Raw genomic sequence first — 27,653 nt, 5'->3', positions numbered from 1 at the left:
AGGATATCAATGGGTCCCATACAGATGTAGTAGGGTTAGCACTCAAGCACTTAACTCAAATTTCTTAACTCATTGCGTTATCTTGAGACAAAAGCCATTGAAAAGCAATTGAAGGTGTTTGCTTAACCCATTTAGTTTAGATAACACATCTCATAAATCATAAGTGTTAACTCTTCTACATCCATATATCTAGAAAGTAACAAAATTCAAAAAAGTGCCAAAAGTGCAATGTAACATTTTGACGGTTCATCCCTATTTTCTGCCAAGATTGTTAAAAACTCATATTTCTCATAGCATATCTTTACTTTATAGCTGGTGGCCAGCTACCAATCTATGAACGAGCTGTAAAAGTTCAAAAAAAGGAGTAAACTCTCACATTTCTTCCATTAAAATATATGGAAAACAGTTGTCTTATGTTGTCTAATGTTGAATCATTAAACCAACTGGTTAGGATTCAGTCTCTTGGCTTCAGTTTATCTTTAACTCACCCACTTCCAAGTCCGTGGAACGCAAGTGCTGCTTCCAGACAAGTGGAACACAGTGCTGCAGGTCATAAAGCGCAATCGCTGCCTCCGGACCTCCAGGACGAGGCGCTGCTCTTGGAAATGTAAAAGTAGGTGCAGGCGCAGAGTCTACTGCCGGTATCTTACAATAAGATGTGTATATCTCTGATCAAGACCCAGAAGGACCTGGGTATTAATACACCTTTTCATTGACACATCCAGTCCATTAAATAGTTCTAGTCCAGGATGTATCACCAATGTTGTTAATTTTCTTCACAGTGTCTCCATGGTATTTTAATAGACACATACTGCTGTTGCCATATAATGTATACATGCCTTATGCATAAAGTTGTCTAAAGATGGATAGCTATATCTAGTGCCTTAACATCTCTAATGTTACATTTATGGAGGACAGGATATTCCTCCTTCACACGCCCTTTAATGACCGACTAACCTACTGAGGATCCACCCTTGGTGCATATGTATCCCAAATGAACAATGAGTCTACGTGGCACAAAGGATGCCACTGTAATATTTTGGATGCTTCTGGCATCACCGGCTAGTTTAGGACTAACACTTTCCGATAACTGAAGCAGTTACAAAGAAAAGAAAAAAGAAAAGGATAAATTTAAAAAATCTAAACTAAATCCTCCATCTAGATAAAACAGCTGAAGGTCATTCTCTCATTCATCCCCATCGGGAATTGTGACCTAAACCTATGAATCCATTCAGATTCCTTCTGAAGGATTTTTTTTATCCCAGTCTCCTTTACTTGGCGATGGAAGAATTATTTCCAGAACTAAAAATCTATGGACCCGAGGGTCACCTGCATAATTCTTAATTACATGGTTAGCTACGGGTGTAATGCTCTTTTTATAACTCTGTGTCCGAGATCTCATCATCGGGCACGGATCTCTCTTATTTAGAGACCCATCACAGTGTGAGGAAGGGGGTTACAATAGAGGGACACCTTATTCTAAGAAGCAAGGCAAGAAATTGAGAAAATGGGGAAGGGAGACAGGCAAATCACAGGCAGGAAGTTATCAGGGTGCCTTTTTTAGCACAGAATCAAACACTGTATCTGTTATGGGACAGGAACAAGTGAGGCGAAAATGGGGCACCAATAACAACCTACAGGTCATAAACCTCTCTTCAAGCATAATAAATGAAATATAGATTAATGTATTGAAGAAGGGTCTCTCTTTTGTCCCTACCACTGAGTTTAATCTTTTTACATGGGTAAAAGACCTGAACCTTTTTTGCAGGAAGTTTAAGTGGAAAAAGTTCTTTAATAACACAAATAAACAATCCTATGAGAAGTTAGGCATTAGGGAAAGTGAACTTTCAGATTTCATGGAACTCTGGGAGGAGGGTTCCCATAATCCTGGGGAAGGCCCGTATATGGATCTGTGTCCCAAGAGTACCAAGTTGCCCCCTCCATTTAATTATGAATACCCATTGATATCTTTCAACGAATGACGGCCGCATGCACGGAATGTATCTGTCAATGAATAAGAGGCTTTAAGAACCCTCAAGAGGGATAAATCAATTATTATCAAGCCATCTGACAAAGGTGGCAACTTGATAATACTTGATCATGAGAGATACTGTAACACGTGCATGGACATCTTAAAGGATTGAGAAGGTTATCGAGTGTTACTAGGAGATCCCACAGACACGTTTCTGATGGAACTTAAAACTATCCTTAAATCTGGGATTGAGATGAAGGTGATCAGCGAGACAGAGTATAATTTCATTTTTCCTTTTGCACCGTAAATCGCAACTTTTTATGGACAAAAATCCACAAAGGGACAAATCCTATCAAAGGTCGTCCCATAGTGTCATGTGTTAATTCACTGTTGCAGAACTGTGGACTCTACATAGATCGGGTTTTGAGACAGTTTTTCCTTTCCCTCTCCTCATACACAAAGGATACCATGGATTTTTTAAAATAAAATAGATACTCTTAACATAGACCCCTCCTGTCTACTCGCTAGTATTTATGTTGAATCTCTCTATAGTGCAATCCCACATAAGAAGGGATTATCAGCGGTGGCCTACTATCTACGCACAAGGGGTACGCATTGTAAGGCACATTATAATTTCATACTTAGACTTCTGGAGTACCCTTACTCATAACGTCTTTCTATTTGATAAACGTTTCTACCAACAGCTGAGGGGGACAGCAATGGGCAGCCTCTGTGCGCCCACATATGCCAATCTCTTACTGGGCTGGTGGGAAGATAATATCGTATTTCCAGATTGATATGTATGGTGGAGTGAGAAAATATAATTCTGGACAAGATACATTGATGATATTTTTGTACTGTGGAAAGGGAGCAGGGAGGAATTTGTTAGGCTACTTTCACACTTGCGGCAGAGTGATCCGGCAAGCCTGCCAGATCAGGCAATCTGCATGCAAACGGACAGCATCTCTCCGTTTGTCTATGGACAAACGGATCAGTTTCTATTTTTTTCACATTTTTACCGGTCTCGACATTCCGGTATTTTCATTTCAATGTAAATTAATGCCGGATCCGGCATTCCGGCAACTGATCCGGAATTTTGGACAGAGCATGCTGCAGTATTTCCTCCATCCAAAACGCCGTTCACTGGCTGAACTGAAGACATCCTGATGCATCCGGAACGGATTTCTCTCCATTCAGAATGCATGGGGATGATACTGATCAGTTATTTTCTGGTATTGAGCCCCTAGGACGGAACTCAATGGCGAAAAAGAATAACGCTAGTGTGAAAGTACCCTTAGCTTGGTAGATACCTTAAACGTCAATGAGGTTGGTCTCAAGTTTACCTATGAGATTCAAGATAAGTGCAATTAAGGAGAGAGACTAACAACTACAATATTTAGGAAATCTACAGCTACAAACACTATCCTGCATTGGGATAGCTATTATTCCCCGACCCTCAAAAGGGGCATTCTAAGGGGGCAATACATGCGAATTCACAGGAATTGCACGAGCCCCGAGGAGTTTAATCTAGAGGCTAGAAAGCTCTTTATGAGATTCTTAGACAGGGAGTATCCACAAACAATTCTGCGGAACACCCTTAATTACGTTGTGACGCAGGATAGGATGGAGCTTCTCACTCCCAAAAAACAACCAGAGAAAGGACAAGCACTCATCCGTCTCAGTTCCACATTTGACATTGCTAATGTGGCGTTCAGAACAGTCCTGAACAAGTACTGGCCCATTTGTCAAACGCTGTCTCCCCTTATGCAAGTATCACTTATCATAAGGGAGAAGCTTTTGAGATCACCCAGCTGAGACTGGCACATGGCTTGACCGTAGATCAGTGGGCATGTTTCGTTGCGGAAGATGTAAAGCATGACTTTATATCAGTATCAAAAACAATACCATGCTCCGCAACAAATCAGATTTTCTCGATATGTGAATTTATAAACTGTAAGAGCAGAGGTGTTGTTTACATCTGTCAATGTCCATGCCCAAAAGACTACATCAGAAAGACAATTAGGGAATTGAGAAGAAGGGTATGTAACATAGTAACATAGTACATAAGGCCAAAAAAAGACATTTGTCCATCCAGTTCGACCTGTCATCCTGCAAGTTGATCCAGAGGAAGGCAAAAAACCCCTGTGAGGTAGAAGCCAATTTTCCTCACTTTAGGGGAATAAAAATTCCTTCCCGACTCCAATCAGGCAATCAGAATAATCCCTGGATCAACGATATCTCTCTAGTAGCTATAGCCTGTAATATTATTACGCTCCAGAAATACATCCAGGCCCCTCTTGAATTCCTTTATTGTACACACCATCACCACCTCCTCAGGCAGAGAGTTCCATAGTCTCACTGCTCTTACCGTAAAGAATCCTCTTCTATGTTTGTGTACAAACCTTCTTTCCTCCAGACGCATAGGATGTGAACACATTTATTACATTTATAAAAAGAATATTACACCCGTAGCTAACCATGTAATTGAGAAACATGCAGGTGACCCACGGGTCCTTAGATTTTCAGTTCTGGAAATATTTCTCCCATCACCAAGAAAAGGAAATTGGGAAAAAATAAAACCCTTCTGAAGGAATCCAAATGGATTCATATGTTTAGATCACGATCCACGATAGGGTTGAATGAGAGATTGACCTTCAGCTGTTTTATCTAGATGGATGATTTAGTTTTGATTTTTTAACTATATCCTTTGTTTTTTCCTTTTCTTTGTAACCGCTTCAGTTTTCGGTAATTGTTAGTCCTGAACTCGCCGGTGATGCGAGAAGCATCCAAAATATGCAACATCATGCGCCCTCTGAGACCTGGCCAAACAAATGGGGACCTCCACATATGAGTAATAATCTGTGGCACCACAATTTGTTGCCACAGTATATCTGTATTTGTATCTGACATAGTTTGCGTGGGTTTCCTCAAGGTACTGTTTTTCTGTCCTAGGTGGTGTTGTCTTATCCTGATTGCCTGGAATCACATGTGATATATCCTGGGCCCCCTTATTGTATATCAATATAGCTAGTCTCTTTATGTAGTCTATCAAGATCTATCTTTGATATATTAAACTTCTGGCCCCTCCGTCCTTCCCATACGGACCCGCTGAGGAACCCGAGTTGGGGGAAACGCGTCAGGGTAAAAGGTAAAAACCTCAATGATTAGGGCTTATTAGGGCGAACTAGGATAGGTAAGAGGACGGAGAGGCTCCAGCATCAGGAGTTGTCTTCGGGCAAAGGGAGAAATAGGGTCTCTTTAGGGAAAACCATCCCATTGAGGAGCCCCCCCCACTCCCCTTTTTCTCTACGCTATCTATAGCCACTGTTTTCTATATTTTCCTTTTTTATATCTTCTTTATTATGTAGTTACCTACTGATTAGGGCCGTGATAGCCATTACTGTGACCTACTAGGTCAGGCTGACCCTTTTTTTAATGATTCAAATAAAATTGTGATTTTAAAGGTCTTTTTTGGCACTTTTTTGAATTTAGCCACATGTAGATGCACTCACATTTAGTAAATGTGGAACGTTATATTAATTTTGTGACCTGTAACTTGGTCCAAAAGGTTTCCATTGGGTACTGTTTTTTAATATACCAATGGAAAATATAACGACCGTAAGATCTAGCAGACCACCAGTAGCATACAACATTGAGATTGGCATTGACACTCATCCTCTTCTTATCCTCAATTCATTTTGTGCATTTGTCAGAATTTGAAGAAATTATATAATTTCTTTTTTTTTCAGAAACTGAACTCTACAATACAACTAAGAAGAAATGAGTTAAACATAAACTGAAGTGAGGAGACTGAATCCTAACCAGTTGGTTTAATGATTCAACATTAGACAACATAAGACAACTGTTTTCCATATATTTTAATGGAAGGAATGTGAGAATTTACTCCTTTTTTTGAACTTTTACAGCTCGTTCATAGATTGGTAGCTGGCCATCAGCTATAAAGTAAAGATATGCTGTGAAAAATATGAGTTTTTAACAATCTTGGCAGGAAATAGGGATGAACCGTCTGATTGCTCATCAAAATGTAACATTGCACAAGTTGACAGCAAATCAAATTCAAATACCACATAATTCAAGAGCTGAGTGAGGGAATCATAAAAGTAGGTAATGTAAGTAATTACTTCTCAGACAAAGACACATTTACAACACAACAGAATCAATTATCCTCAACCCAATCACAGCTTCTGAGTCTGCAACAAATAATCAAGACGTGTTTCTCTGAAACATGGACTTAAAGAGGCTGTCTCAACTGAGACACTGGTGGCATGTTGCTAGACTATAGGTGTCCCACCTCTGAGACCAGCGCATATCTCTAGAATAGAGCCTCCAAAGTGAACAAGAGTGCACCGCACATGGGTGGGTACCCTCCATTCATTTCTATGGGACTACTGAAAATAGCCATGCAGGCGCACATGCACAGTGTGCTCTTACTTTTGGGGGCCCATTTTGGAGAAAGTATTTTTATGTATAGTCAACGGTGACATACAGAAGTGGGGTTACAGGGCTAAAAAGATCCAATGGTCAGAAGGGCCTCTGCACCCATCTGAAGAGTTATGAAGAAGCTGACAAGGAACCAGACATGTAAGACAATTTCTTGTCAAAAACTGATTTTCAGGAACACAATGGCCCACATTTAGTTAGCTACTTGGTCTCACTTTAAGTTCTGAGACAACATGGACATATGAGTCCTAGATACCTGTTCACATGGTGCAGTACTGCGTGGTTGTTGCTGTGGCTTTGATGCTGTGCCTGTGGGTTGGTGGGGCCCAGTGTCAAGGGGGCTCAGTCTGATAGCAGAGGTGCTGTTGGGCTGCTGGGTCTCACCACCTGAGGGTGCTGTGTGTTGGCAGTGGTGATTGCCACGTGGTGCTGCGCCAAATTTGAGTAGGTCCCACTCAAAAGTGGCAACCTTGACATGGAGAGTGGGCTTATGCAGTTTGATAAAAATTTATACAAATAGCCTAGTGTACATTAAGTAGACGATGGCATTGTATACTAGTAATTATGCTGAAAAGCAATGCAAATTGTGCTGAGAAGCAACAAACCAATACAGAGCTTGTGGATGTACGATCCATGTTTTTTCTCTTTTTCGAATATCATCTGCTCCCACAGTGGAAGACAGCAGCAAGACCCTAAAGATAATTGATTATAGGGGTTCCTGCAGAGAGTTCGAAAGGGGACCCTGATCAAAGAAGATTCTGACTGGCCTGACTCTGTACCTACAAGTCACCTCAGCTCCCTGTTTTTCATATGAACATAGGTTGGCTGCGCTGCCAATAGGCAGTCTACTGTGCCATGTGCCAATTGCGCAGAGGGTGGGGCACAAGAAGCCCACCGTGCTCAGGGGCCCACTTAATGATTCATCTGTTCCTCTGTAGGCCAGTCTGAACATGTGCCCCATGTTCAGTTTATTGTGGACCACAAATTGTGGTCCTCAATGCACAGACACCATCTGTGTGGCTGGTGAAGACAAATGCAGACCTATTCAGCATTAAGTTGGCTTAGTGTTACTCATAAAAATGCACAAAAAAAATTGCATACTGTGGCACATTTAAAAGGATTGTTCACACCTGGGAGCTTTTTAGACAGACTCCGCCCAAAACACACACCGTGAAAGGAACCAAACTTAACTGATCCCTAATGCTGGGTTCTGCATCCTTCACTTCCCCCACAAAGAGATAGCCCTCAGGTCTCCCATTACAACATCCTGTTTGATGTGGGTCACATGACCGCTGCAGCCAATGACTGGATGCAGTGGTGACATGTCCCCCATGCATCATGTCACTGGGATCAGATAAATTTGTATCCATCCGCAGGTCTGACCATGCTATGAGGCAGGGCTGCCAAACATGCGTCTCTCCAGCTGCTGCAAAACTACAACTCCCAGCATGCCCAGTCTGCCTACAGCTATCAGCCTGCAGCAGGGCATGGTGGGAGTTGTAGTTTTACAAAAGCTGGAGAGCCATAGGTTGGCCAGCCCTGCTATGAGGTTTGTCCTAAAAGGCCCTAGGGGTGAACAACCCCTTTAAGCCAAGCCACCTTGTTGGATGAGACATAAAAAGGTTAGAAAGTATATAAAACACTTGATAAATGCAGTGCAAAGAATGTACACCACTACAAATAGCGCCCAAACTGGCCCAAGTAAAGCTGCCCCAGTGTACTAATATAAAAAAATAAACCAAATATTCTTTGCTCAAAATACTTTTTTAAATAAAATGTTTAGAACCATTCTTTTTTAACATGTAACCTTGTGAAATAGCAGCTCTCAGAAGTTTTGTAATCTATCGAAAACTATGTCTTGTGACAGTGATTAAGATTTTGGATGTAATGAGTATCTGTTGGGAGTGTGAACAGAGGGAGAACTAGCTGTCGTCAGTGACCACGGCTAGTTAGTCTGTTGGTGTTCCCAAACTCTGTTTATACATTGTTAGATGTGACTGCAAAGGAAATGTGTGTCTTGTCCTGTTAACAGCATTTTTACCATGCTCGTAGAGAAGTTTGTGACTCGGAAGGAACCCGCATTACAATTTATATTCACTGCCATAGGACAACATCCTTGCATGAAATGGAAAGGATATTTTAAAAGTGGATTTGGTAAATGTACGGTATTTCTTATTATAAGCTTTAACCCCTTAGTGACAAAGCTTATTTTTTGTAGGACAAGTTATAGTTTTTAATGCACATTTTTAAGTACATGTAATGATTGATTAAAGCCAGCCGTTTAGCTAAAACACCCTTTGTTTACGTCAGTAAAAACACGTATGGGTGGTCACTAAGGGGTTAATCTGACGTCACATGAAGATCTGGTGGATTTTATTAATTGTCATGCAATTAGCAAAAACGACAGCTAAATTTCACATTTGCACTGTTTTGTGCAGATGATAAGCAGCTAAACTCCATCGTAACAATTCATTGACTCAGGAGCAGGGTCCAACTTCAACTTTTATTGCAGGGATTGGTGAAACTAAGAAGCAGAAAAATAATGTGCTTACTGTAGTACACCAGCTTGTAGCAACACATTATAACACAGGTATATCCAGACATGAACATGTGCATGAAATACAACATGGCAATTAGAGAGGAGCGAAGTTTTGAAAAATGTAATTAGGCCGAACTTCTACAAGAAGTTTGACTCTTTATTAATTAATTTGTCCCAAATCGCAATAAATCAGGTATATCTGTACGTCACAATGGCTGAGGGAATATATGGAGCAGGCTGCTGCAGTGAGCCCACTCCATGTGCGGCGGGTGCAGGCTGTATCATACAGCGAATCCCCAGCTGCAATGATGGGGAATGGCGATCCCACCGAACCCTGTCATTTAACCCCTCAGATGCCATGATCAATAATAATAATCTGTATTTATATAACGCCAACATATTCCGCAGCGCTTTAAAGTTCAGGGGTTCGTGCACAAACAGTCATAAATAACATAGTCAATCAAAAATCAATGTACAATCAATGTTTTCATAAATAACATAGCAACAAACAAGTCGATAATTAGAACAAGAGAAATAGGGGACCCTGCTCGCAAGAGCTACGAGGAGATGGGGGTGACAGAAGGTAAAAGTGCTTGTTTTGTACAATGGTCCAGCCACTTTGAGAAAATAGGGGAGCAGATATAAAGCTGCATGAGCCAGTCATCAGCCGATATATGAAGTGCTTCTAGGTGCATGGGTGCGGTGGAGAGTTTAATGGAGGATTAGGTTCAGGGAATGATAAATGGGCTATATATGCAGAGGAGTTAGAGCAGTGCAATCACCTGGTACAATATGCAAATTACTTTTTACACATCATCTAATACCGATGATATGTCATCAGGAACATCCAGCTCCTCCTTTCTCTGCATCTTGCTGACTTTTCTCTTACATGGAGTCTGTAAAGGATGATTTGGATGAAGTAAAGCCAGAAGAGATGATTATGATGGTCATCACTGAGACCTAGCCCTCTAAGGGGTGCATAAAAAAAGTAAAATCGAAAACTATACAAATATATACTATGAACCAGATTGGTATTTTGCTTTAAACATGTATTACAGTTAATACCAGATGGGCCGAACATGATAGACAGATCAAACATGGTATCTGGGTTATTGCCATAAGGAACAGGAGCCTGAAAGCTAGCTGCCATATAATATGGTGGCCAAACAGGGACTGTTGCTGGTATGGAGTTTGGCTGGTTATGTGAGTGGCACAATATGCAAATTATTACTGATGTGAAAATATATTGGCAGAATGGGGTGGCTCTACTATTCAATGGGGATGGGATGGTGCTCAATATCTCAGTGTGAACTCCACACACCAAAGGGTTAGTATAAAGAGATAGTTATGGAAGATATGGCACTCATATATCTGGAAGACTGCTCAAACATTTAATTTTATTATATTCAAATATTGTAATGTTCCACAGGTCACAAATATTAAAAAGTCATAAATCTAAAGTAATCATACAAGATACGTAAATTGTACAAAAAAAATAAATAAAACACGATAATTACACCATCAATAATTAAAACATCACTAAAATGACGATTGGTTATGTAAAAAACGGAGGTATAGGATATCTGATTGAACCTATATGCCTAACAGCAAATAATATGTCCACCACAATATAATCTGATCATCGATTATTATGATCATTGGAGCAGGATTTTCGATCAAACCATCAACATATATTCGATAATATGTCCACCACAATATACTCAGGTTGGCAAATGTAATGATTGTTCAGGCCGGATTTTCGATCAGGTGATCACCGGGTATTCCGTATTAGTGATCGCCGTTTAACATGTTGAAATACGTTTGTGTAATTTTCACAGAAAGAACGTAGTTTTGATTCGATTATTGGCTGTGAGTTACAGGTGTTGTATCGATCCAACACCATATATTCGAGCGGCTCACAAAGTCAATATTTCGTAATAGAAACTGTGTAATGATTCACAAGTTATCGCAGCTTGGATTATTCGGGGTTCCAGCTCTCTGGAGGCGTCCCACCTATTTCATGAGCTGTACTCCTCCCTTACCTCCAAAGCGAAGTACGGCTTTTTCCTCTGATCTCCTCTGCTTCAGCGTCTCTCGTGCTCAAATCCTGGGTTGCTCCAATCAAGGTGGAATGGAACAATATGGCTCCAGGGAGTTCTTTAGCAAGCACTGGACAAATCTGTTCTCAACCAGCAGATGGAAAAGAGGTACAAGTCCTGGTAGTCTGTAGCGTACGCAGAAATGGTGGTAGTAGAGGGTCCAGATTCCTCCCAGACGCGTTTCTTATGGATTTCTTAAGTCTTATGGGTTCTGACTTCTTCCTCATTACAATATTTGAATATAATAAAATTAAATGTTTAAGCAGTCTTCCAGATATATGAGTGCCATATCTTCCATAACTATCTCTATTACTGATGTGGCCTGCAATCTTCTGAAAGTGCCCCTTGTAAGAATTACATAAAGGGGCCACATGGGGCCAATAGTTGACCAATATATATATATATATATATATATATATATATTTATTTATTTATTTATAATATTAAATTCCATGGCACATCCCAAATAAACGTGAGTTTTATTCACCAGAGATACAGCAACGTTTCAATCCACTCAATGGGATCTTTCTCAAGCAACAGTGATACAAAATGGTGCTCAAATACAGGTATATATATATACACCCACAAGATAATTGATCAATAAAAGTAATTGATCTAAACAATGTAACAGTGAAAAAATACATCAGCGAAAATACAAAATCTAAATATTAATGCATAACAACATGATGGAATCATATATATAAAAGCGCAGTGATCGCATATCATAATATAGTGTAAAAACTAGGATCCATCATAAAATATGATAACTACATGGTTATAAACACGTGTAAGAACCCATGTGTCAAAGTCAAAGTGGATCACCCCCACAGCCGCTGGCACCCAGCCACATTTTTTCCTTTTTGCTGTGCTGCCCTTGTTTTGTATATACAGTACAGACCAAAAGTTTGGACACACCTTCTCATTCAAAGAGTTTTCTTTATTTTCATGACTATGAAGGCATCAAAACTATGAATTAACACATGTGGAATTCTATACATAACAAAGAAAGTGTGAAACAACTGAAAATATTCTAGGTTCTTCAAAGTAGCCACCTTTTGCTTTGATTACTGCTTTGCACACTCTTGGCATTCTTTGATGAGCTTCAAGAGGTAGTCACCTGAAATGGTCTTCCAACAGTCTTGAAGGAGTTCCCAGAGATGCTTAGCACTTGTTGGCCCTTTTGCCTTCACTCTGCGGTCCAGCTCACCCCAAACGATCTCGATTGGGTTCAGGTCCGGTGACTGTGGAGGCCAGGTCATCTGGCGAAGCACCCCATCACTCTCCTTCATGGTCAAATAGCCTTTATCACTGTAATCATACAAAATAAAGGTAATTTCTACTGGATAGTGGACGCAGTTAACACGAAACCCATAAAACCAAGGAACCCCATGGAATCAGAGAATAGATGTCATTGCTGGGGAGAGGGTCATGAAAGCCATCAGCCAAACAAGCGTTCTATGTGTATAGCCAGCCCTCCATGAATGTATTTAGTAGATTTCAGGCTTTTAGCATAAGCCTTTATACACCATTTTCATGTCCACTGTAAACTGTACCAATTTCCTGGTAGGAACCAGAACAATTTGAAATGTATACCAAAAAATATTAATAATAGTAATAAGTAATAAGTAACCATTTTAGTTCCTTAATTAACTGTGTTGGAATGGCACCTATTCTGCATGACATGACCTAAATAACTTGGGGATTAATTGCTTAGAAGCCAGTGTAAACTGTGAAAGTTTAGTTGCCTGATACTGGCACATACCTTACACACTCATTTATCTGTCTGACATGAATGTAAACAGATTGAAGGGCTTAGGTAGGAAATCTCTGACACACTGACTAACTTTTATTGTATATTTTACACATCTTTATGTCACGCTATATAAAAGTTGTAAAAACCACTTCATCAAAGCATATTCATCAAAGGCAAATATGAATCAGGGATTCCTTGTCCCTTTAATTCTGTGCATCAACCTATTTATAGCATTATAATTATTATTTCTAGTGGCTATAGAAATATTGGGGGAGATTTATCAAACTGGTGTAAAGTAGAACTGGCTTAGTTGCCCATAGCAACCAATCAGACCCCACCTTGTAGATAGATAGATAGATAGATAGATAGATAGATAGATAGATAGACATTTTACAGTTTACAAATGTACAGGCTCAACCACACACCATGGCTCTCCCATTGCTGATTGACAGCTTTCTTCCTGCAGAGTAAAGGTGCATTCACATGACCATATGTATCTTACGGTCTTCAAAATGCAAAACTGCAAAAAAAACAGATGATGTCAGTGTGGCATCCGTTTTTTTTTTTCCAGCCACACTGTAACAATGCAACTGCAAAAAAAATTTGGGGGGGCAGGGCTGCAACATGGACATATGGATGTGGACAGTACAAGGTGTGCTCTCCGCATTTTTTGTGGCCCCATTGAAATAAATGGGTCAGCAATCCACAACCGATCAGCAGAAAATGCAAATTGTATGGGAAGCAAAAATACAGTTGTGTGAATGGGGCCTAATAGAGAAAAAGCTGTTAATCAGAGGCTGGAAGGCATAGAAAGCATGCAGCTAATGAGTACCGAAAACTCCTGGCTTATGAGTCCGATGCAAGAGTTGTAACTGAAGCTTTAAATTTCCAAAAAGTACCCCACAGGCACCTAAAGCAGATACAACACTGAAGTCTGTCTCTGCTTTATGTAGTAAAATGTGGCGACTAGTGTTGATCGAGCACCAAAGTGCTCGGGTGCTCAGGTTCTTGAGTAGAACACTTTGAGATGCTCGGGTGCTCTACAGAGCACAAGAGCACAATGGAAGTCAATGGGAGAACCCGAGCATTAAACCAGGCACCCCCTGCTCTGAAGAGAGTAGGTTGTCTGGTTTACAGGAAAAGGTCAGAAATTGATGGAAACACCACTAAAATGGTTCGGGAACAGCATGGGGAGGATTTCTAGATGCATTTTGGACTCCCAGGTCGCTGCTGGGAACGATATTGTCAAAGTAGTACGCCACTTTTACAGACTGACAATAATATGCACAAAACTGAAGATAAAATCGATTTTAGAGGAAAAATTGGTAGGAAACATTCTTTCTTGCATATTTACTTGTATATAAAGTGCAAGTGCTGCCAAAAATTACAAGGAAGAGGCACTCAGATACAACCTGTATACCACATAAAGATGGGCCTCATTCACATTGTGGTACAATTGTTCAGGTAGTGGGACTCCTACACTCATAAAGCCTATGCACTAAGTGAAAGGGCTGCTAAAAATGACAAGGAACCGGCACTCAAATACACCCTTTATTACACATAAAGGAGGGAATCATACACGCCCTTAAAAAATTATGATTGATGGCCTGCTGGTGACCCTCAAAAACATTAGGAGCAAGGGCCTGCTGGTGACCCTCAAAAACATTAGGGGTGAGGGCCTGCTGCTGATCAGACCATCTAAAACATTAGGGGTGAGGGTCTTCTGCTGAGCTGACCATCTAGGGGCGAGGGCCTGCTGCTCATCTGGCCATCTAAAACATTAGGGGTGAGGGTCTGCTGCTGAGCTGACCCTCTAAAACATTAGGGGCGAGGGCTTGCTGCTGATCTGACCCTCTAAAACATTAGTTGAGAGGGTCTTCTGCAGAGCTGACCCTCAAAAATATTAGGGGCAAGGGCACCAATTTGCTAGTATTCTCCACCACAGGAATGAGAGATGAGAAGTTGCCTTTGTAGAGGAGGTCAAGAAGGGTGAACAACCAGTAATCGGTGTTGGCCAAAATGCGTATAACGCGAGGGTCACGGGAAAGGCAGCATAACATAAAGTCAGCCGTGTGTGCCAGAGTCCCAACAGACAAGATTTCGCTGTCCTCATCAGGAGGATGACTCTCAATCTCCTCTTTGGCCCATCCATGCTGAACAGATGGAATAAACCTGCTATGGGTACTACCCTCTGTAGCAGAGGCAACAGTCTACTCCTACTCCTCATTATCCAATTATTCCACATGCATCATTGTGAGCAGCGAGCGTTTCAGAAGTGGGCACACACGCGGCGCACCTTCACCAGTGGCTCAGGCAAATTGGGGTAGGTTTTGAGAAACCGCTGAACCACTAAGTTGAACACGTGGGCTAGGAATGGTATGTGTGTGAGCTTGTCAAGCTCCAAAGCCGCCACCAAGTTACGGCCATTATCAGACACAACCATGCCTGATTCTAGGTTGAGTGGTAAGAGCCACAGCTCAGTCTAGTCCCTTATACCCTGCCACAACTCTGTGGGAGTGTGCTGTTTGTCACCTAAGCAAATTAGTTTCAGAACGGCCTGTTGCCGCTTCTCCACTGCAGTGCTACACTGCTTCCAGCTACTGAGTGATTGCTGACTGGTGTTGCAAGATGACAATTCAGAGGTGGAAGTGGAGGAGAAGGTGGGGGGTTGCAGCCACTAATGTAGGTAGTGGCTGAAATCCTGATGGAAGTAGGGTCTGCAATCCTTGGCGTCGGTAGCACTTGTGCCATCCCAGGGTACAACTCGCTCCCGGCCTCCACAACATTCACCTAGTGTGCCGTCAGGGAAATGTGGCATCCCTGGCCAAAACCATTTGTCCATGTGTCAGTCATTAAGTGGACCTTCCCAATAACTGCATTGGTTAGGGCATGGGTGATGTTACAGGACACATGCTGGTATAAGGCGGGGATGGAACACCGGGAAAAATAGTGGTGGCTGGGGACTAAGTAACGAGGGCCGCCAGCCGCCATCAAGGGGCAGAAAGCCTCAGTGTCCACAAGCATAAATGGCAACATTTCCACGGCCAGCAATTTGGAAAGGTGAACATTTAGTGCTATGGCCTGTGGGTGGCTTTCGTTCAAAGGCCTGGGGTATGGACATCTGCACGCTCTACTGGGACACAGAAGTGGATGTGCTAGCTGAAGGTGCTTACGATGGTCCAGGTGCAGGGCGGGAGGCATCCGGGCCTGCGTCTTGGACAGTGGTTTAGTCCGCACGTAACACAGGGGAAGAGAAGGCAGTGGTGTGACCCACAGACACTGATTGTGGATCCAGGCGTTCGGCCCACCTATTAGGGTGCTTTTATGCCATGTGGCGGATCATGCTGGTGGTGGTGAGGTTGCTAGTGTTCACGCCCCTGCTAATTTTAGTACAGCACAGGTTGCAAATGACAATTCTTTTATCACCCGCATCTCAAAAAAGCGCCAGACTGCGAAACACCTACCCCGGGAACAGTTGCGGGCCTGTTTGGTGTGGCCTGCCTTCTCCCTTTTGCCACCCCACTGCCTCTTCCAGCCTGTTGCGGTGCGGCGGATCACTCCCCCTCTGTACTGCTGTCCTCACTCGGCTTGCCACCTTTCCAGGTTGGGTCGGTGATATCATCCTCCACCACCTCCTCTTCCACTTCGTCACTCTGGTCATCCTCCTAACTTGTTGACCTAACAACCTCACTTATTGACAACTGTGTCTCATCCTCATCAACAACCTCTTGAGACACTAATTGCCATTGACTTATTGGCAACTGTGTCTCATCATCATCATCATCCACCTTGTGAAACACGAATTGCCATTCCCCACCATCATCTTCTTCTGACTGTGGATGCTCAAGAGTTTGGGAATCAGTGCACAAGATCTACTCATGTCCCTCTTCACGCAGGCTTGGCAAGAGGCCCAAATCAAGGAATGGCGATGAAAAGAGCTCCTCGGAATATCCGAGTGTGGGCTCTCTTGTTTGTCAGGGTGAGGATTCTGTTGACCAGACTCTTGGCTACTGAGACTGGACTTTGTGGAAGACAGAGTGGTGCTTAACCGACTGGAACCATTATCTGCTGCAATCCAACCGACCAACCGGTCACACTGGTGTAACTTTGAGAGTGGTGTCCTGCGCCGCCCTGCAAACTGGGACATGAAGCTAGGTATCGTGCATGATTTATTTTTCTTGTGCTCTGGCAGTAGGCACTGTTTCACCACGGCCTCTGCATGCACCATCAGCAGACTGAATGTCACAAATATTTAGGATTCACAAACGTTATACAGGAGATGTAGTGCAGGTAATGTCGCTGTCACCAATGGCCAAAAAATTTGACTGAATGTCACAGATATTTAGGATGCGCAAATGTTATACAGGAGATATAGCGTAGGTAATGTCGCTGTCACCAGCAGCGAAAAAATTACACTGAATTTCACAGATATTTAGGATGCGCAAACGTTATACAGGAGATGTAGTGCAGGTAATGTTGCTGTCACCAGCAGCGCAAAAATTTGACTGAATATCAGAGATATTTAGGATTCACAGACGTTATACAGGAGATGTGGTGCAGGTAATGTTGCTGTCAATAGTGGCGAAAAAATGAGACTGAATGTCACAGATATTTAGGATGCTCAAATGTTATACAGGAGATGTAGCGCAGGTAATGTCGCTGTCAGCAGCAGCCAAACAATTGCGCTGAATGTCACAGATATTTAGGATGCGCTAATGTAACACAACAGATGTAGCAGAGGTTGTGTCACTGTCAGCAGCGGCCAAACAATTGCACGCAATTTAGCAGGTTGCGCTAATAATATATATTGCAGCCAGATAAAATAATAGACCTTAAAAGGACTTTGGGTCTCTAACACCTTTCAACACTAAACAATTCCTGTCCCTTCAATATCTGTCCCTTCTGCTGCAGCTCTCCCTGACTAAGACTGAGCCGAACCACGTGTCATTGGGTGCTATATAGCACCCAATGACGCGTTCCGGCCAGCTAATCACTGTAATGCCAATAACCAACATGGCTACGGCATTACAGTGAGGTCGGGTACTTACCCGCAAGTTTATTGGCTGCGTAGCAGTGAAAATGGTGTTCAGCCGAGCATGCTCGCCCAACACTAGTGGCGAAGCATTCCCTTTAAATCCTAATGAAAGTAAATAGTGTACAGCAGAAGATTATTTAGCAAAGTATCTAAGAGTGGATGAAAGTATAAGCATACTTCTATGTAAGTGGACCACTTTTCACTAAGCATATGAAACCCAAATAAGTGGCATAATGTAAGAAGGGATAGTGCAAAAGGGCATGGTACTTAGAGCATTGCTCAGATTCACTGTCACAGCTGACAAAATATTCATGCTGTCAGTCTACTCAACATAGTTATTAAGTCCTGCAATAAAAGTTCTAATGGAGAGATCGTTAGACATATGTTAAAACTTCTGATGGAAGTCAGATAAAAACTGTAGACTAAATGAAAATATGATTTTATCCTAACAGTCTTAAACATTTTCAGGACCATTTGTAGCTATGCCCAGTTGTAGGTGGTTGGCAGTCGACCAAGAAAGCTTTCCAAGTGTAAAAAAGATTGAAGGAAGCTGGTGTTTTTACATTTCACGTCTGTGTACACATTATATTGAATGGGCTTTAGCAAAGGCAATGATCCTCAACCTGTGGCTCTCCATCTGTTGCAAAATTACAACTCCCTTCAGCTATCAGGGTATGGTGGGAGTTGTAGTTTTGCAACATCTGGACAGCTACAGTTGGACTTCGGTTTTAATGTTGTCTCCGTACAGCATTAAAATGCATAGCCTTCGTGTAGGCAAAATTCCTTTCAGCCGAAGTCATGCGAGACTTCAGTGATTGAATTCCGTAACTACTTCTGTGTCTTTAAAAACATTTTAAAATAGCAATCCGAAGTCGGGTTTGGCACCGAGGTACCAGCTGGTACTAAACCCAACTTCGGATTCTGAATTTGAAATGTTTTTAAAGATGCAGAAATGAATACTGAAATCATTCACTGACGTGTTTCGGCTGCAACGAATTTTGCCTACACAAAGGCAATACATTTTAATGGAGACAGCATTAAAACTGAAGGGTTTGAACGAATTGACTTTGGATTTCTGATCTGAAGCTCGATTCGCTTAACACTAATCAGATTTCAGCTTTCATTTTCCAAAGTAGCTGTGAAAAATGAAAGGTGGAATCTGATTGGTTGCTATGGGCAACTAAGCTAGTTCTACCTTACACCAGTTTGATACATTTTCCTCTCTGTCTTCTGATATACTGCTCACAGAAAGGCCTAGATTGGAACTTTATGCTGTAAAATAGAAACAGGTAGAAATTCACTGAAAAGCTGTTAAAGGGAACGTGTAAGACTAAAAATGAAGTCTAATCTGCAGGCAGCATGTTATAGAGCAGGAGGAGCTGAGCAGCTTGACATATAGTTTTGGACGAGCAATATAGTCATTTGTGATCCAGACTCCTGCCTTTGCTGTATATATCTTGTTAAAGGAGTCACTGAGCTTTCGAAAAACGTTGTGATAGCGACATCAAAGATTTTGATCAGTGAGGTCCGAGTGCTGAGATTAGAGTTGAGCAAAGTTTAGAAGATTTGTATTTGCTTTGTAACTAATTATTTAGCCGCAAAGCACATTTCTTTGCAAGTAGCGGGTGCAATGACGAGGAACGGTGATTGTGCCACACCCTGTCATTGAACCACTCAGATGCCACATTCATCACTGATTGCGTCATCTGAGAATAAGGCCTCTTGCACACGACCGTATGTATTTTGCAGACCGCAAGAAAACGGATCTGCAAAAAATATGACATCCGTGTGCATTCCGTATTTTGAGGAACGGAACAGCTGGCTCCAAATAGAACAGTACTATCCTTGTCCGTAATGCGTAATATTTTTGCGGAACGGAAATACAGACATACAGAAATGAAATGCACACGGTTAAACTTCAGTTTTTTTTGCAGACCCATTGAAATGAATAGTTTCGCATACGGTCTGCAAAAAAAAAAAACGGACATGGAAATAAAATACGTTTGTGTGCATGAGCCCCAAGGGTCCATTCACACGTGCGTAAGTGTTTTGCGGATCCGCAGATCCGCAAAACACGCACACCGGCAATGTGCGTTCCGCATTTTGCGGACTGCACATCGCCGGCACTTAATAGAAAATGCCTACTCTTGTCCACAATTGCAGACAAGAATAGGACATGTTCTATTTTTTTCGGGAGCGGAATTGCGGACCCAGAAGTGCGGATCCGCAATTCCGGATCCAGGCAACACATCGAGCAGCCCCATAGAAATGAATGGGTCCGCAATTCCGTTCTGCAAAATGAGGAACAGAATTGAGGACGTGTGAATGGAGCCTAATAGTGAGGGTTCTTAGGATTTAATCCGGTGAAAAAATAATACTCACCTTATCCATTTGAGTGCGAATAGGCCGCCATGGCCATCTTGATTGAGGACACCATGCGAAATCTGGTGGTGACGGTGGTGTGTGGTGACGTCATACGTCACTGTGTACAAGATTTCGTACGGGATTTTCAATCAAGATGGCAGCCTCTTCACGATCGAATGGATGAGATGAGTATGTTGTTTTTTTTTTAACCCCATTTCAGGGAAAATGTATTCATTACCACGAAGGACGAGGAAATTTGACTTGCATTTTTCCTGATATTCGGATTAAAGTCCACTTACATTCACTCAACCCTATCTGGGACCCCCGCCGATCGCTAGAACAAAGAGAGACAATTGCTCACATAGAGTGCTTTCTCTTCCCAAACAGCAGATGGGCTCAATAGAAAGTCCATCTCGATTCCGTTTCCTGCATCAAGCGCTGTGTGAGCGCGTTTCTCTCCTCATTCCAGAGATCAGTGGGAGTCTTAACATTTTTAATCATAATTATTTTTATACACCAGTAAGGTACAGAAAATCTGAGAATTTTTTAGTATTAAATCTGATTAAAATATCGTACAGCTGTTTTTAGGCGGTATTTTACATTAGATTATATTTATTAGATTATATTATTTATTTATTTTTTATTATAAATATACTTAAAAGTGGCACAAACAGCACATGTGAATACACAAAGTCTTCACTAAAACAAATATAACAACTTAGTTAAGTAAAGTTACTATCCGGTAAACTTCCACACTGATGATACTCTATCAGTGTTGGCGGTTTTCATCTGTCATCGCATAATAATAATGTATGACCTCTGACAATTAGACCCCTTATGTGTCTTCTTAGACCTATGTCATGTTTGGATCAGCAGAATACAAATAGTAGGTATCAGATCCTCTGACTGATGATTTCTTTGTCTTCTAGTAAAGGCTTTTTATTTACTGGTGGTACAGGTAAATGCTAATTGGGAACAAAAGCAATGTTTATCTCAGAAGACTAACCTTAAAGAAGAAGAATCAAGTATGTCAACACTTGATGTGGGGCTAGATTCAAATGTCAAAACATGATACCATGCCAAAGGGGTCAAGCCAAGCTCCTAAGAGAAAATACAAGGAATTCCTAGGCTGTCTTAATGTGCTGACGACAAGCAAGCGCTGATTATTCTAAGATTTCACGTTATTGAATAGTTCTCGTGAACTGACCTCAAAACCATGTAATGTCTGTATACATGTATATGTTTTAATGTGTCCATGGCAAAATATGAGAAGCTATTTTAAGCTCATCTGGTATAATTTATGACAATGATGCCCGAGAAGAATGTTAAGATTATGAGTCATGTTTGGTGAAGGATGAATTTTAGGATAAGATCTGTGTAACCATGGCAGTCAAATCAACAAAACAGGACAGACTTAGTCAAGTGTAAAGGTATAAAACAATCTATTATCAACAATACACAGGGCATTTTCTGCAAGGACGGTTTATAAAAGTAATAAAGCATTTTGTTTTTAAATACCATAATTTACCAGTCTATACATAGCCCACTAAAATGAATGAATTTCTAATAAAAAGTGAAAATATCAGAATAAAAATAAATACCAGTTATGATTTAAAGGGGTTGTCTGGGCATTTTCTGTAAGGACTGTTTAAAAAAGTAGTAAAGCATTTTTTTTTTATACCATAATTAATGAGTCTATAGATAGCATGAATGAATTTATAATAAAAATGTAAAATATTAGAATAAAATAGAATTGTATACAAATTATGACTGGAACTGTCTGGAACAGTTAATAATGCTAGAAGAAGAAGGGGGATCCTATAAAATAACAAAATATACTACTCACCAACAAAATCACCCGCTGCTCCAATGCTCGCACTCCGGTGCTCTCATCCCTCTCTGTGGCTGCAGTGACATATGGAAAGAATGGTGGGCCTATAGTCATATAGCATTGGCTGTGCCGCCACGCAATTATATAATACTTGTGCAAACAATCACATAGCTCTTCATTATATTCCATTACATATTGATACCAATATATTATACATTTCAGCCCCTCCCCAGGAAGAACCCAGTGAACGAAACATGCGTTGTGGTGAAAGTGTCTATGTTGATTGGAAATCTTGCCTTTACATGGTACTCTGTGTTTTTTGGGTTTATTTATATGTGTGGTCCTATATTGCTCTGTCCATTTGTGATATATACAACTAGTGGTCTTAACAGAGTGCTTAGATTAGAGTTGTACTAGGACAACTATTCAATTGTATTTGTATTTTGCAAATCTTGTATCTAACCAGATTCCATCCGTTATTTTGGGATTGTGTGTTTTCACTATTTTAAAGGAGTTATCCAAGTTATATTTATTGATGACCTATCCTCAGGATAGGTCATCAATATCAGATTAGCGGGGGTCCAAAACCCGGCACCCCCGCCGATCAGCTGTTTGAAGAGAAGGCGCTGCCTCCTCTTCACTGTTTACCTTCTAGCCGTTGCATCTGCAGCGGTGAGCAGGTGTAATTACACCCAAGCCGCCCCATTCATTTCAATGGTACGGATCGCTCCTATACAGCTGATTGTAGAATGCCACATCATCTCCCTTTAGCCTTTCCACTGTAAGGCCTTGTTCACACCTCAGTTATTTGGTCAGTTTCCATCAGGTATTGTGAGTGCGAGTCAAAAACACAGAACAGGTGCAGATCCTTTTATTATGCCTTCTGTCTTTGTAACCTCCACTCCTGGTGTTTGGCTCACAATGACTGATGGAAATAACTGATCAAATAATTGACGTCTGAACAAGGCCTAAGCTGCTGATCCTGCAGCCTTTTTGGGTATGTTCACACAGAGTATTTTCTGTGCCTAAAAAAACCTAATTCAGAATCCACATCAGGTTTGTTTAACGCATTTTATAAAACAGTTTTTGATAGAGTTTGACATGGATTTTCATTCCTTCCCATTTTCAATAGGAATTCTGGACATGGAATCCGTGTTATGAATGGCCAGGCACTTCTGTTTTCCATGGTGCAGTTTATAAAACCACAAGCTGAAAAAAAGGGTCTGTCCCATCTGGGCCCCTGAAGTGAAGGGAGAGCACAGTGCGCATGCACGGTCATCCTCCATTATACTATTGTCACGGCTGAGGATGGGGAAAACCCTCAGCCGTGCGATGCCAGAAGATGTTACGCGCTGCTTGACCAGGACGACAGTATTAGGGAGCAGGTCACCTCCTATCGCGTCCCTAAACTGACCCTGACTCCTATCCATATGAGTCAACCCCGAAGGTGGGAGGACTCATACACCGTATGCCTAGGCGTCCCTACTAGCCCTCAGGATTGCCCTGGAACAAGGAGCAGGGTAAGACGACCTGTTCTTCCTAGGCACGGAGGAACAGGAGTCTCAGTAGCCAAGCTGCAAAGGGAAGAGAACATAAACAGCCTATGGATATGGCAGGAGGCTGAAAAGCACTTCCACACCTACCTGCCACAGACACTCAGACTGGATCCCGTGCAAGACAGCAAGTGTCCATACCCAAACACAAATGGACACAGCACACACACAAACACACAGGAAACCAGATCCATAGGTGCATAACATAATGAAGGAAAACATCAAATGGACATCAACATAAAGTAAAGAGTCACAGATAGTTTATGACCACAAGGGTGGCCCCCACTGGCAGATGGAATGTACAAGAGGCTGCTCCAGCTAAGCATGGCTGAAGCAACCCACTGAGACATGCCAAACACAGAGGCTTTAAAGGCCTAAGTGGCCACACCCACACAGACACACCCAGTGTCTCACACACACAGGAAGGGAGTTAACCCTTCCACCACCAGGGAAGGGAAAACACCACTAAAAGGGGAAGTGCACACAATACATAATACCAAGTGCACATATACACACATATCACACGAAACCGCATGCCCAACATAGCAAGCTGCCATGACACAGCTCAGACTGCTATGCTGCCACATACACACTGTTGCCAGCGGCAACTACAGGTGAGGCAAATACCACAGCCCTCACCTGTGATTGACAACCAAACCAAAGACCGCTGACAACCGCATGCGGTTCAGGAGTCACGACCATAACCATGGCCGTGACAACTATGAGTGTTCTGTAAATAGCTGATCTCTAGCAATTCCTTAGCAGTGAATGGAGATAGTGCTGCACATGCACACAGTTATGCAGGATCTGTGGAGGACACACTGTTATGGGGGATCTGTGGAAGGACACACTTATAGGGGATCTGTGGATGACACTGTTATGGGTCATCTGGCTGTGATCATGCCGCAATGTGTGACATAGCTTTACAGATTCCTTTATTAGCAGCCCTGGCCTGCTCCCCCCAAGTACTGAAAAAAACACTGCTAATTTGGACTCAGGTTCCTAATCTATACTCCAACACCCCCCAATTAACAATGCAGACCACCTAAACAATGCCATCTTTATTAGTTTAACTAGAGCCCTTTATGGCCCAGAAAGCCATGCAGCAATTGAACGCAGACTGGCCACGTCACAAGCACCACACGAACATGACGTTTGCTTGTGCCCTAGAGTCACATGGAGCCCACAGGACACAAGGAGCTCGCACAGGGGGGTTACATACGAAACACAGAGAGCACACATGGGGCACAGGGAGCGCATACAGGAGGCACAGGGAGCTCACACAGGGGGCACAGGGAGCTCACACAGGGGGCAGAGGGAGCTCACACAGGGGACATAGGGATCACACACAGGGAGCACACAGAGGGAGCTCACACAAGGGGCACAGGAAGCACACACAGTGGGCAAAGGGAGCACATACAGCAGGCACAGGGAGCGCACACAGCGGGCAAAGGGAGCACACAGCGAGCACAAGGAGAAACACAGGAGGGGGCACAGGGAGCACAAAGGAGGGCAAGAGGGGAAACACAGAGCTGACAGTGGGAACTCACAGGTCAGTGACCATCAGTAGTTGAGGGCAGTGCAGGGCTGTTACAATGAGAGTGTGACCCCAGCAGCCCATCACCCCTTCCTCCACAGACACAGCCGCATGCTTCTTACTAGATGGACTTACCAGGCGCTTTGATAAGAGGGTCCTGGGAGCCCCCTGCAGTCCAGGAGCTGAGGTCAGAGTCTGGGGGTCGGATGCAGAAGAAGGCCCAGTGTCACTACCAGAGCTTTGAGACATTCTCACAGCTCTGTGTCTCCACCCCTGTGATGATGTCACTTAGAGTTTGGAGGTGTTCTCACTGTTCTGTTTCTCCGCCCCTGTGATGAGGTCTTTACTCCCAGCTGTCTCTCCTGCGTTTGATTTCCCTGCCTTTAAATCACCCCTCCTCCTATTGCAGGGCGTGGATTATATTTCTCTTTTCAGTTGTAGCTCTGCCTTGAGTATCTTCACTTCTTAAGCTACTAGTTCTCTGGACCTGTGTTCTGCTGCTGCAAGCACTCCGGATATTGCCAGCGGCCCTTGGATCCGTCTTCTCTGCGGCTGCAGCTCCATCAGCTAAGTGTGCAGACTTTGTTGTGTACCTGGTGATTTCCTGACTGGATCTGAGGTGGCCACGGTTCCCTCCATATTCTGAGCAGGGCATCAGTGGCCGTGCCCCTTCCACTATTGTAGGGGTTACAGGGCTCATCAGTCTTAGGCACGCGGGCATGCCTCGTTCCACCACATGGATCCGGGCATGTGCTTTAGCAGCATAGGGAGAGTGTTGAGGGTCTGACAGGGGTCACCCTTTCTCTTCCCTAGTTTGGGTCCGGTCAGTAGCTCTTCTTACTGTGTATGCTCTGGTTACCCTTAAACAGCCGTGACATTATAATCCACCAAAACCGTCCTTGTTGACATGGATCCGCTTTCTGACCTGGTTGACCGCATGCAGGGTCTTTCTTTGGAAGTAGCGGATCTCCGTCAATCTGTGACTCAGCTACAAGCATTGGGCGTTGCTCCGGCTCATGGAGTCTGTTGCGAGCCAAAGGTCTCACTTCCGGAAACGTTCTCTGGGGCAGTGAGAATTTTGTTCGCTTCAGAGAGGCATGTAAACTCCATTTTTGTTTGTGTCCCCACTCCTCTGGTAATGAGGAACAGAGGGTGAGGATTGTCATCTCCCTGCTCAGAGGTAATGCTCAGACTTGGGCTTTTTCGCTGCCATCAGGGGATCCTTCCCTTCGATCCGTGGAAAGATTTTTTGTGGCCCTGGGGCAGATATATGATGACCCGGATCGTGTTGCTCTGGCAGAATCGAACTTACGTGTTCTATGCCAGAACAAACTGTCTGCGAAGCTTTATTGTTCTGAATTTCGGAGATGGGCAGCTGATTCAGGCTGGAATGATGCTGCACTCCGAAGTCAGTTCTGTCATGGTCTCTCAGAGGGTTTGAAAGATGCCTTTGCTTTCCATGAGAGACCAACGTCCTTAGAGTCTGCCATGTCATTAGCGGTACGCCTTGACAGGCGTCTAAGGGAAAGAAACAAGACCTCTCCGTCCAGCCATTGTCAGTCTAGGGGCAATGGTGCGGACTCATTCAGTATGCAGGGGCCTCATCCTGTCTCGCTCCCCTCTGAGGAGGAGCCCATGCACCTAGGCCGACTTGCCCCTGATAAAAGAGGATTTAGTCCTCAGAATATGGTGTGTTTTTGTTGTGGGGGCATAGGTCATTTGGCAAATGTTTGTCCGTCTAGGAGATTCCTGAACTGTACTAAGAGCGATAATAAGAGAAAAACCTCAAGAGGTAGATCATCAAGTTCTGCTTCATCTGCTACTTTGGGCAAAGTTGATGTGGGAATTGATGCTTTTCCTTTGACCTGCAGTTCCCGTTTTCTCCTGTCTGCCAGGGTGGCGCTAGAGAGCAAAGTCATTCCTTGTGAGATTTTTGTCGATAGTGGAGCGGCCGTCAATCTTATTGACACTCAATTTGTAGCCTTGCATGGTTTTCAGGTTTGTACATTAGAAAAGGATATACCTGTTTTTGCTATTGACTCTGCCCCACTCTTGCAGAGATCTCTGAAAGGCATTGTTCACAATATCCGGCTAGCTGTAGGTGACACTCATGTGGAAGAGATATCTTGTTTTGTCCTTAACGGATTGCCTTCTCCTCTAGTTTTGGGGCTACCCTGGCTCACTAGACATAACCCCACTATTGATTGGCAAGGAAGGCAAATAAATGAGTGGAGTGACTTTTGTAGAGAGAATTGTCTCACAGCCACTCTTGCAGAGGTGTCTACTAAAACTCTGCCATCATTTCTCTCTGATTTCTCGGATGTGTTTTCCGAGAGCGGTGTTCGGGAGCTACCTCCTCACCGGGAGTTTGACTGTCCCATTAACCTCATTCCCGGCGCCAAGCTGCCAAAGGCACGCCTCTACAATCTCTCACAACTGGAAAGACTCGCAATGCGAACCTATATCTCCGAGAGTCTCGAGAAGGGGCATATTCGTCCCTCAAAGTCGC

Source organism: Bufo gargarizans, chromosome 4 (genome assembly GCF_014858855.1).
Source record: "Bufo gargarizans isolate SCDJY-AF-19 chromosome 4, ASM1485885v1, whole genome shotgun sequence".
Taxonomy (NCBI): Eukaryota; Metazoa; Chordata; class Amphibia; order Anura; family Bufonidae; genus Bufo; species Bufo gargarizans.
The sequence above is the reverse complement of the archived record's forward strand: the minus strand, read 5'-3'. Positions refer to the sequence as shown.